This window comes from Natrix helvetica, assembly GCF_964273705.1.
Source record: "Natrix helvetica genome assembly, chromosome: 5".
Classification (NCBI taxonomy): Eukaryota; Metazoa; Chordata; class Lepidosauria; order Squamata; family Natricidae; genus Natrix; species Natrix helvetica.
In genome coordinates, this window is record NC_138551.1 from 60,435,914 (window position 1) to 60,449,180 (window position 13,267).

Genomic DNA, 13,267 nt, shown 5'->3' on the forward strand with positions numbered 1-13,267 from the left:
TAAAGAGTCATGGCGGCTGATAAGATATCCTGCAAATATGACAAGGCTGAGTTCCACTGCGGGTGCCTAGAGTCTCTTTACTAGTGATTTAATGTGTTCCTCAACCCTCACAACATCAATAAAATGAACTGGTTTCATAAATTGAGGTATTCTTTGGAGTGTTTTGTTAGTTGTACATTTTGTCTCCTTGATGTTTATATTAGTCAATGTCTGGTTAGTGGTACACCTGTCATAACCTACTTGACCACAAAGGAATGGAAGTGGGTGCAAGATCAAGACACTCCTCCAACCCCACCGTTCTAACATTTGCTTTTGCTCTCTTAAAAATTGTCATGTACTTGTCATACCTCATTTCTGCTACTGTTTGCTTCAGCGAGGGAAAAACTAGCTTTCTGAAACAGGAGAAAGAAGCCTTTGTCAGGGACCAGGAAGGCAACATCTTTTGATGAGAAATGGGTTGGCATGTTCTGGTACCCATGCAAACTGTAAAATAGGAAAGTTCCTTCCTCCCTCCCTCCAAAAAGCCTCTAGAAAGAATACTTTAACCCAGTGGTTCAAAATGTGGGGGCCACGCCCCCCCAGGGGGGCAACTTGATTTTTAATGGGGACAATTTGAACCTTGTTTAAACCATGTTAATGGCCTTTTAGACTTCCTCCGGGTGAGTAGAGTTCACTTTTTGAGCAAGTTCTCACATTCTTACTTGAGTAAAAAAGAATTATAAGGCGCGCGGGGGAAGGGGGGCATCAGGGTTTTAGAGATGCTTAGGTGAGGCACAGCCAAAAAAAGGTTGGGAACCACTCCTTTAACCATAAATTAGCCCCTTCTCTCTCACACAAGGAACGCTGGGCATTCGCATGGCGGCCGGCTAACATCCAGCGCTTGTTCCCCTCCCCTTGGGTTTGGAAATATTGAGCTGGGCTTCCAAGTTGCCCCGAATCCAGACGTGGATTACTTTGGTTCCGACCTAGTAAGGGCCAAGTCAGCCAACCGTGGTCTTCTGCTGAAGAAACGTCTGGTTTCACGTGTTTGAGGACAAGCGTCCTGCTGCATTCCTTGTCTCGACCGCCGTTCGCTGCCCCCCATCTGCGGCTTGTTCCGCCGAGATTCTTATTCTAACGGGCTTCACAGCGAAGTATTCCCGGGAGCATCTTAGCCGCGGGGTTCAGCGGGATTTCCTCCTTGGTTGGGGAAGGCGAATGGCTGGGCTGCGGGTCCTCGGTATTGGTAGTCGACCGGTAGGATTCCCGGGGGGTGGGAAAAATCAGTTTCTCCTGTTCGCGGCGGGAGAATTTTTGAACAGGGGCGGGAGTAGGGACCGGCGATCTGCAAAGTGCTTTATAACGCGCGCAAAGGACTTGCGGTGGGGGGGGAGGAGACGGGGGACGGATTGCTGAATAGCCACCCCCTGGCAGGCCGGAGGCAGGGGGAGAGAGAGAGAGACGGATGGCGGAGGTTTCCGGCGCCACCTCGGAGCGATCGCCGGCGATGTCGCGCTTTCGCTGGGAAAGGCAAACGGCAAGGAACGGGAAGAAAAGGAAAGAGAAGGCGGCGTTTTGGGAGCAGACAGGCCTCTCCCGAATTCCCTCTCCCCCAAATCTGTGATACGTTTACATGCTTAACTAGGTGGGTTGGTTAAGCTCTGGGGACTCTTGCTACACATAGGCTAAGGCTAAGCTATAAACCAGGTTCAGGGTTCAAATCTTTGGCCGACTCTCCCCTCTTGGGGCTGAACCGTTCGACGAGTTTCTGAAATAGCCATTCCTTCTGAACCCTCAACCTGGTTTATGGCTCAGCCTGTTTAGAAATAGAGCCTCCAGAGCTTAACCAACCTAGTTAAGCATGTAAACGTATCGCAGATTTCCCCATCTCCTGATTTTTTTTTGAAGCTAGCCTCCCTTGTTCACCTTTTGTAGAAATCACAATAGTCTCATTGGACTACAAGTCCCTCTGCATAAGGCCAGACAAGTGGACAGAAGAGGTTTCTCCTGTCTTCTCTTGAGAAGCTTTTGTAGGGTTCTAGTAGCTCAGATGCTCTAATAGCTCTCTGATCATCTTCTCCCTTTTGGCAGCATTTCTGGTGATATTGACATCGCCATGTTTTCCCCCCAGGCTGGATGCACTGGACAGCAACTTTCCTTATCCCTGGTGGCCAGGTTGCTTATGTATGTAGGATGCAAAAATTACCCTAACCATGATGATGATGATGATGATGACGACAACGATGATAATCTTTGGTGAGATTCACAGCCTTTGGGGCTGGTTGATAGCTCAACAGCTCGAGTCCTAACCAAAGACCTAGGAACTGTTAAGGTAACGTCGTAGGGTGGTTTTTTTGTAGAGTCAGAATGTTCAAGTCAGGTAAATTTAGAATTTTCAAATAGCAAGGTAGCCCTTTAGGTATTGCTCCAAGGGCTCCAATTACAATTGGGACAACACATGATTTCTTTTTCCAAGGTCGCTCAACAATTTGCAAGTCCCGGTATTTTGTGATTTTCAAGTTGTATTCCATCATCTTCTAGGACCTTGCCTGCCTTGGTTGCCATTGTTGCATATTTGTCAATTCCAAACTGCATACCAATGTCTTGGCTAAATTCTTTTGTGCTTTAATAAATTCAGTTCAGCTATTATTATTATTATTATTATTATTATTATTATTATTATTATTATTATTATTATTATTATTATTATTATTATTATCATCATCATCATCATCATCATCATCATCATCACGATGCATTAATATTATTATAATATTGTTATTTTGCTTTTGGAGTAGGTGATGAAAATGCCAAAAGAATGGATGGGATTCCCTTTCAGATTTTGAGTTGGAAATGTTGGTTTTAGTTTTCAGGTTTTCCCCGTCTTGATGATGAATGTATGCACATACGGGGGGGGGGGGAGTAAAATTGTTTGAAAAATAGAAAAAAAGAATTAACTTTATTCAGGATCAAATGTCAAATCATACCTTGACTTGAGATCTAAGCTCAGTGAAACAAGACCATAGGCAGATGTTCAAATTCTTATTCAGCAGAATTTCCCCTCCTCAAACAGGGCAAATTGGCTTTGTTCATTTTGAAGTATGTGAAATACACAATGCTATCACAAAAGAAAGGATTATTGAGCCTACAGTTTAAAATGATCTAGCTAACCCACCATAATTTATACATTTTTAAAAAAAAACACGTGTACAGCTGTGCATAAAAATCAGTCACAAGTAGTCGTCTTCTTAGTAGTCAAACTGGAGCAGAGTTTATGAAATTCACTAACTTCTTCTCTAATGTTCACCAAAAACATCCAGCATTTCTGCCAACCAGGGCAAAACTGACCCTATCATTTTATCGAGAAGACAATGCAGTGATTTTGATGATGAATTCATTTATTTTTGTTGAATGGCATTACAGATTTCAAATGTTTTTCTAACACTCACCTCTAAAGGTTGCTGGTTAAGGCCATTTATAAAGAAAGGGGTTTTGCTTTCCACAGTGTTTAGCAACAATGATAAAGGAGAAGGTTGGGGTGGGGTGGAGGGGCTGACAGGTAGTCATTATATTTCTGACCTTGATCTGCCTACTCGTAGAAGGGAGTTGCCATAAATAAAAGATAAAATGCAGCTAAACAATGAGAGACAGTGGTGGACAACTAGGCACATGAAACTGCCTTGTGCCAAGTCAGGCCCTAACATACTATGTCTGTAGCTCATCTTTTTCCAACCGAGCTTGGAGAGATCATCAATTAAAGCTGAAACTTTTTGCACGCAAAACTACATGGTCGGCCTTGACTTGCAACCACGGTTGAGGTAGGAATTTCAGGTACAAAGTGATGCAGTTGTAAAGGAACATATCAAATGATCGCATTGCTTAATGATGGCAATCCTGGCAATCCCCTTGCCATCATTAAGTGAATTTTACCAGCTGTTAGCCAAGGACCAATCCAAGCCATTCAGAGCCTGGTCCCTCTCAATCCCAACTCCCAGTAAGATAAAGGACTGCTTCCAACTGCTCCCACCTGCCCATCTTCCCCCATCTTTGCTCTTGCCAGGCATCCTGCCTTGTGGGCAGCAAGCAGTCCCAGCATTGAGTACCTCTGAGGCTGCTTGCCATGCTTGCCACAACTCCCCAGCCAGTGCCAGCTGCTCTCACCACCATGCACTCCAAACTCCTAATGTCCTGTGCTCTGCTGCCCCAGTTGACCTTCACCATCTTGCTCCCACTGCCTCTGATATGTGTCCATGGCTGGCTTCATGCTGTGCTGCAGTTCAGGAACTGCCTGTTGCAGTCTCAAAGCAGCAGTGCACCAAAATATATTTTGTGCCATGCTTCTGGCTTGGTTTAGATGTCCAAAAAAAGCTTTCAGCTAAATGTCTATTTGTCTATCTGTCATCCAGCTCATGGTTGTCCCAAAGGTGCCTCTTTTCAAGAGGCAACTGGACTTTCTGGTTTTTCTTTGAAGATGTTTCACTTCCCATCCAAGAAGCTTCTTCAACTTTGAATTTAAGCTTTCAGTTTTTTTCCCCACAATATGAAGGCAAGGCAAGGCAAACCCTGAGGTTTTGAAGTGCTGATGCTCAGGGGCTGCTTTATGCAGCCCATGCCAGTAACTAGGCTGGGCATGCTTCATTGGCAGTGGGAACAGCAAGATGGTGAAGGTCAGCTGGGGTGGCAGAGTGCAGGGTAGCAGGGAACCAAAAAGGCATAGATGATAAAGGATCTGGAGCAGCCCTGCAGTTATAAGTGTGGACAGGCTGCCAATGCTCTGAATTTTGACCACAGGCCAATGTGACAGCTGTAACTTCAGGCACTAGTTGTTAAGTCCCTTTGTTCAATGCCACCGTAACTATGAACAGTCACTGAACAAATGGTCGTAGGTTGAGAACTACCTGTAATACTTTTCTAAATTAACTAATTTCCCCCTTAAGAAATAAACTAAAGCAACTAATCAGGCGTGAGTTTCAAACATTTTAGCAAGGGGTTCTCTGCCCGGTTGCTGGGTGGGCGTGGCCATGGTGGGCTCCAGAGGCTTTCCTCACGCCTCCGGGAGGGCCTTCCCAGGTCCTGGAGGCCCTCTGGAGGTTAGAAATGGGTCCATTTCCCTAAACCTCTGGTAGGCCCATTTTTTGCCCTTTCCCCACATGTCCTGCACTTACCTGCATCCAAAATGGGCCGCGTGGGGACACCTGGGAGGGATGGGGTGGCGGGACGGGGCCAGCCAGGAGTGGGATTTGGGGATTCTCCAAACTGCACAGAATGTTATTTAGAGGTTCCCCCAAACCCCTGTGAATCCCCAGCAGCCCACCCCTGAGTTGCATCTGATTTGCAACATATATTACATTTAGCCAAATTAATGAGAACAGAGATTCTAAAAGTACCAGTTTGAAACATAAAAATACTAGGAGATGCCAGTTTAACTGTTCCTTTGTGTAGCATCAGCAATTTTTTGAGGGAGTTGTTATGCTTGTCCCCAGACAAACAGGTCTGCTGCCATATTCAGACACAATTCATATACATACACAACTCACCATTGTGTAACTTTTTTGTTGTACTACTTCATGTATTAACCTATATATTAAACACTTTGGTATAAGTATGCTGCTTTTCTGCTTTACCTTTAGCTCACTTCGCAATGCTTTCCCTTGTAATAGCTTTGAAGATGCATTGTAAATATTTATATACACCTTTTTGCTCAAAGGACATAATGCATTTAACATCTGAATGGTGGGAAGCAATTTAACATTAGCTTTTTTGATCCTGGTATTATATTCCCGTCAAGAAGAAAATCAGTACCTATTGAACTTCTGGTACACTGCTTTTTACCAAGCACTAATTCTGAAAAAAAAATCAGAGGCAAATTGATGCAATTAAAATACAAACAAACACACACAAATATTTATAGTTTCTACAGTGTAACTTTAAACCATTTTTAAAGTTACACTTACCATTTTTGGTATGACTTCCCATCCCTAAATTTGGAAGCTACTGTTTGTAATAACACATCCTATTCTATAGAATAACCTTCAGATTTTGTTTAAATAGATGCCTGCTACAGACAATCCTATGTCTATCTCAAAAGTTTCCCTAATTTCAGCAAGTCTCATATTTATATCCAATTGCCAAGGTATAAAACTGCAGCTATATTGGCATACACATAAAAAAACACTGTTTCTACATTCTACACGTTTAATTGTTCACTAAAGGGTTAGTCTGTTTGTCATGGGAGTCTTATTTTTATTTTTGCATCTGCTCACCATATCTCCATCATGCCATCATCCATCACCAGTCTCAGCTATCCCAATTTTCTTCAAGCTTACCTCTGCTGTGGAAGCCGTTCCTGTTGCGATGATGGCATTCTGCTTTATTCAGAGACAGAATACCTAGAGCTGAGGGGAATCTGGAATATCCTTCCTACTCCAGTTAGAAAGCTTTCCCAGGGAGTTTGACAAAACTGAGTCCCAGGAAGAGGTGGATTCCTAAGTCCCCTCTCCATAATTTCAAGATTCACCCAGATCAATTTCTCGCCAGAAACTCTCTCAAATCAGTTCTTCTGCAATGAGTTGATTCTCCAAGGCTCTTTCCTTTTGTCCCCACTCTGAGAAAACCTTCTTCACTTGTAGCCCACTTCTCTCTTCGTGTGTTTTCAGCTCAACAGGCTTGCTGGAAATGGAAGTCATATTGAAGCTAAGGTCAATGGGATTTATTCCAGATAAGTATGTACAGGGCTGCTGTTATAAAGCAAAAAGACCTGGAACAGTACCCATCTTCCGTCTCTTTCAAAGTACAATAGGATCAAAGAACAGGATTCTGCCCTATTACCTTAACACAAAAGTACAATCAGTCAGTTTGCATGCCCATTTTGATATTTCAAAGTGTTTATTTGCCTCAGTGTTCTATCACTATTGTTTTTATTTGCTTAATGTTTTTAATAATGCCTGATAACATCTTTGCTAGATAAGTAAACTTAGTTGCCAGAACTAACTAGAAATTTTCTGGCAGTTAAAACAATTAATTAGTGGAACGACTTGCCTCCGAAGTTGTGGGTGCTCCAAACCCTAGAGGTTTTTAAGAAGAGATTGGACAACCAATTATCTGAAATGGTATAGGGGTTTCCTGCTTGAGCAGGGGGTTGGACTAGAAGACATCCAAGGTCCCTTCCAACTCTGTTATTCTGTTAAGGACCAGACTTTAAAATTTCTGAAATCAGAAATGGAAGGATGGTAATTCTTTAATATTAATGTTAAGATTCCATATATTAATTCAAAGTCGTTTATACATTCTTCCATGTCATCCACATCAGAAGTATTCTTACTTCTGGTACTCTAAGCACAGGAAATGTTGACTTGGGGTTCTAGGAATTGCTTAATATTCTAGGGAATTTGGCTGGATAGGACAGAATTATGTGTCCCCTGACTATGGATTAGCAAATATATTGATCAAGGAGTTTCGCACCATGTTGGAGAGATCAGACACCCTCTTGTGGGAGAATTGGTTCTATATATAGATATTTCCTCTAGCAGTTCCCTGGGGCCATTGCATTTTCCTTCATTGAAAATAGAGGAATGCAAGAGTGGGAACGGGCAAATGACTCATTTACCCAGGAGCCTAATTGTAGTGGCCCATTAGATGCCTCTAGTCTAGGAGATCTGCCAGCAAGAGAGGGAGCTATCTCACTTTCTATTCATCTGTTTGTCCCTTCTAATGACTTGCATTAGGCACAAAGTATTTCTGATTCTGAAATGCACACACATAGCTATTGTGTGAACAGTAACCATGACTGTTAACAAAGCCCATTAAAAATGCCTCATATTATGACTTTGATTAATTCTGCATTACTTATCCAGCCAGATCCAAAGGACAGTTAGATGTGTCTTGGCATAAATGTTAGCACACTCTAATACACACTTGACTGTAATCTCTCAGAATGGTATGTTATAGTTTATTTCACATTCCCGTAAACTCTCAGAATGGAGAGATGCAAATGTTCTGATTATGTTCTTCCCTGATGTGTGGGTTTTGATATGACTTATAAAGCTATTGAACTCTTATATAGTATTCTAAAGTATAATTGTCCATAAGTTCAATTCCTAGCAGAGTGTTCGAACCCTATGAACATCTGAAGAGCCCCAATTAAAGTTGAATCTGGTTATACAGTGCCTCCTGGTGGTCAAAATAATGAAAACACTCTCACTGTAGAAAGGCATGGAGTTACCATGGAAAGGAAACAGGAACAGACACATTTCCCCCTCTTCCTAGATACTAAAATAATTTCTTGTTTAATAAAGGGGTGTGTGTGTGTGTGTGTGTGTGTTTGAATTTCCTGGAAAATGTGCTTTCTTCTCACACACAAAAATAAATTCAGATGTTATTTGGACAAAAGCAGTGTTTCTTTTTCCTTTGTCCTTTTTAACTAAGCATCAACAGGTTAAGAAACAAAATTTGCAAGCCTAGGGAAATGGTATATATAGATTTAATGGCAACTCCAGTCTTGGGCACTAACAAGCTATAATTACAATTTAATATTATGTGCAGAGGAGTGATCTGCATGCTGCTTGAAAAATTGGAGCCTTTTTCAACACTTCTGAACCTTCTGCATCCCCGATTGGACTCCAACTTGCTCCGCACAATGTTTTCCAACTGAGACAAACGTGATACAAGTAAGAACAATGAGATCAGCAACAATCTCGCTTTAAACATCACAAACAAAGGGGCTAAATGGAGTACATCGAGCCCCAATGCAGTCTGCACCACTGGTTAGCCTGGGGAAGCAGGGAAAAGAGGGGGCTCCTCGGTCTTTGCCAAAGGACCTTTTCCCTTGTGAATACGTGATAGCCCTTGCCTCAGCGATGAACTGCAGAGGCAGTTTAATCTTTTATTTATAATAATATCCATTGAAGCAAGAATGACAAAATGGGAGTTCAAAGTGAAATAGATGATATTAAATTAAGTTATTTATACAGTTTAGTCTCCCTCTCTCCCTTCCTTCCTAAATGATGCTCATTAATGGAAAAGAGCAAGGCTACTTAGTATTAGCTGCAAAAGTATTTGTAGGAAGCGGGAAAAGGAATCAGAAAAAGAACAGGGAAAGTAGTAGCAAGAGGATAGAGAAAAGAAGAAGAGAGGGAATGACTAGGGTTCCACTCAGGGTTGCTTTAGCTGCACCCACTTTGAAAGTCAAAAGATTAGCCCTGGAAGAATTTACTCCTGAATATAGAAAAGGGTTGGTACCTAAGTATAATTTAATTTAATTTAATTTAATGCTTCTGGACCGCCCCCTCTCCCGAAAGGGACTCGGGGCGGTGTACAGTTCATACAAAATATAACAAGATACAATAAAATTAAATATGTACAGTTGACAGTTGACATGGAGGAGGTTAAAATGCCGTTAAAAGAACTGTACAAAGCAGATATAAAATAAATTCAAACCCCTAAAAACAAATACAGTAAATTAAAAAACCCCTAAAATAACCAGATATAGTACGTTTGCCAGGAGGGACAGTTGAATCATGCCAGGCCTGCTAATCGGAAGAGGTGAGTCTTCAGTTTTTGCCGGAAGGAGCGGAGGTCAGAAGTGGTTCTAATGTCGGGGGGGAGGTCATTCCAGAGGGTTGGGCCCATCACAGAGAAGGCCCTACTCCTCGGTGTCGCCCACCGGCATTGTCCAGCGGACGGCACCAGGAGAAGTCCCTCCCTGTGTGAGCGTATTGGCCGCAGGGATGTATGTGGGAGGATGCGATCCCGCAAGTAACTAGGTCCCGTGCCATGGAGCGCTTTAAAGATGGTAATCAGCACCTTGAAACGCACCCGGAAAACCACAGGTAGCCAATGCAGCTCGCGCAGGAGAGGTGTTATGTGGGAGTACCTCGTACTCCCCATCACAGCCCGCGCGGCTGCATTCTGAACTAACTGCAGTCTCCGGGCGCGTCCCAAGGGCAGCCCCATGTAGAGAGCGTTGCAGTAATCCAGGCGGGACGTCACCAGCGCATGAGTGACCGTGCGTAGGGCATCCCGGTCCAGTAGGGGGCGCAATTGGCGCACCAGGCAAACCTGGTGGAACGCCCCCCTTGCCACGGCCGCCACATGGTCATCCATTGACAGCCGGGCATCAAGGAGGACGCCCAAATAATGAAAACTTGATTTGCAACACCTTCATTAATAGACTTCCCATTCAATGGATCAGTTTGGCTGTGATTTACGTCATGGATGTAATGATGAGATCATTATGCTAATGTTAGAATGTGCATTGCTTAGATGTCCTTATGCAAAGAACATGATGGAAATGCTATCATTTCCACAATGACATCGCTACATGGTGAATAAAACGTTTGTTGTTTGCTTAATGATATTGTCATAACATTTTTGCAAGAAGCATCATTTGTTCCAGGATGCCTAAATTTCACCATATAAAATGGTGCAGTGACCTAATCTTTGCATTTTTCAGATTTTAGCTGATAATGGAACCCCCTCCCACTTTGAATGAAGTTTCACCGTCTGTATGTTACAACGGGATCAGTATATGGCTAGGCCCACGAACAGATTGCTGATGATGTGGAGTACAGGTAGTCCTTGACGTACGACCACAATTGAGCCCCAAATTTCCTTTGCTAAGCAAGACATTTGTTACGTGAACTTTGCCCCAATTTACAACCTTTCTTGCCCCAGCTGGCAAGTGAAACACTGCAATGGTTAAGTTAGTCACATGGTTGTTAAGTAAATCTGGCTTCTCCATTGACTTTGCTTGTCAGAAGGTTGACAAGCAAACTCAAACACATAGTTTCGCTGCGTGTGTGTGCACAGTTGACTGTAAATTGTTCTGCGCATGCGCAGAACATGGAAAAATTACTAAAAAACCCCGGGTCTCTGGTTCGGGGCGTGGCCAGCCTGGGTTGTTGCTGGTTCTGTGATCCAGGCCAAAAGACCACTACCAGTTCACCCGAACCAGTGCGAGCCAGTAGCAACCCATCTCTGACCATGAAGCAAATGATGCTACTTGCATAATTTTTGTCACTTGACATTTGAAAATATCACATCTTGTCACATGTATGACAACATCCCAGATCACTGCAACCAGGGACGTGCGGTCATTGGAGGCAGAGGAGGCAGAGCCTCACCTCTCATCATGAAATAATAATATATAAAATAATAATATCCACGAGGGAGTTTCATATATATAAGAGGAAGAGGAGGGAGGAGGAGGAGCGCGTGCGGGGTGGTGCCAGCTGGGCAACCGGTGGAGGCAGGAGGGTTCTCGGAAGCACCAATAGCCTTCCTGCCTTCGCTGTACTTTGTGCGCTCCTCGCGACTGCAATCGACGTCCAGAAGTGGCAGGGGCTTGATGATGTCGCTGCAGCTGCCATGCATGGACGGACAGAGGTAGCCAGAGTGGCGCCAAGGCAGTCCAGCGGACGAGCGACCAAGGATCAGGCTGCCTGATCCTCCATCGCTCGCTCGCTCGCTCTTTCGTCCACCCGGACCCCTCGGCGCCACTCTGGTTACCTCTGTCCGGCCGCGCCCAGCAGTGACGTCGGCGACGTCATCAAGACGAAGTGGCTTGGAGGTGAAGTGCTTTTCAGTGCTTTTCTGTGCGTCTGGCGTTTAGGTAGATAGCCAGATGTCGTAAACGCACAGAAAAGCACTAAAAAGCAGCTGCTGTTGGGGAGCGCGAGCCGGTGGAGCGCGCTCAGGAAGGCGGGGAATGGGATCACATGTGCTGATCCATTCCCCGCCTTCCTGAGCACGCTCTGCCGGCTTGCGCTCCGCGATCCCCAACAGCAGCTGCTTTTCTGTGCATCTGGCGTTTAGGTAGATAGCCGGATGTCCTAAACGCCAGACGCACAGAAAAGCACTAAAAAGCAGCTACTGTTGGGGAGCGTGAGTCGGCGGAGCGCGCTCAGGAAGGCGGGGAATGGGATCACGTGTGCTGGAGACTGAGGCAGCCTCAGCCTCCAGCACACGTGGTCCCATTCCCCGCCTTCCTGATGATGTCACCACCCTCACCAGGCATAAACCTCACCGCACCTCACTGACTGCAACCATCATAAATATGAATTAGTTGCGAAGTGTCTGAATTTTTGATCATGTGAGGATGGGGAAGCTGCAATGGTCGCGGGTGAAAACGGTCATAACTCATTTTTTTCAGTGCCACCACTAAGTGTGGTGGTGTAAGTCGAGGACCACCTGTATTAGTTTAGCATTGCGGGGGACGGAGCATGCAGCATTTCCAGGTTTTCTTAAAAATAGGTAAAAGACTTCCAGATGTTAGCAGCCTCAATTCCAGGTGACCTCAGTGCCTACTGGCCTGATACCTCCAGGTTGTAACAGTATAGAAAGTGTTTGGTCATTGTCTGCTTCCTGGATGTTGTTTCAATTTTTCAGCCTCACTTGCAGTCCTCATATTTCTTTCCAAAAACTAATTAGATGTGACGCTACTTGGCTTTTTAATCCAGGCAAGCCTCATACAGCTGGAAGGTCCTGCGTGATGTTCTAGAAAGGTCTTTTAGCCATGGTTCAGAATTACTGAACAGATGGATTGGTGATTATATGAAACCAAGGAATATTTCAACTGATCTGGAAGAATAATGAATATTATTAATTCTACAACATGTTAATTGAGTTATTGATTGGTAAGCAACCTTCTTTATAGCGAAACCTATACTTCAAAGGCAGAATTTAGGAAGGCAGACGTTATTGCTTCTGGTCTCAGGTTTCTGGAAAAGATGTATTCTACTAAATCTTGTTTTAACTAAGTAAAGGGAAGAAAAAAGCTACCCTATATATTTTAACATCTAGCATGCAACATATGTAAAGAAAGGGGCAAGATTTTAATCTCACAATTGTAAGTGACATTTTTTGACTCCCTCTGCTCCAATGCAGACATGCCTGTTAACATGTAAATGGTACTGGTTCTTTTTGTTTTTTGTTTGGTTCTAGGCATTATATTTGTGCATTGATCCAGATGGAATACCGATGGCTCAGCAGTCTGGCTTCTAGTCAGTCAGTTCATCTTCAAAGTTACAGTAGCTAGAAGGAGATTGCCCAACTTCTGATACTAGCGGACAATTTTTCCATTCACTGCTACATTTCTGAATATGGTAGTTAGAATGGAAACCTTTAGTTTCCCTTAAACAGGCTGCTTTAAGTAAATCATGTGTTCCTGCAGTGCCCCCTTGTGACCATTTGTGTTATGATTAACTGCCAGAAACACTCATGCAGGCAACCGAAGTGATAACCAGTTTCACAATCTATAGCTGAAACTGCTATGAGGCTTCATTATAGTTAT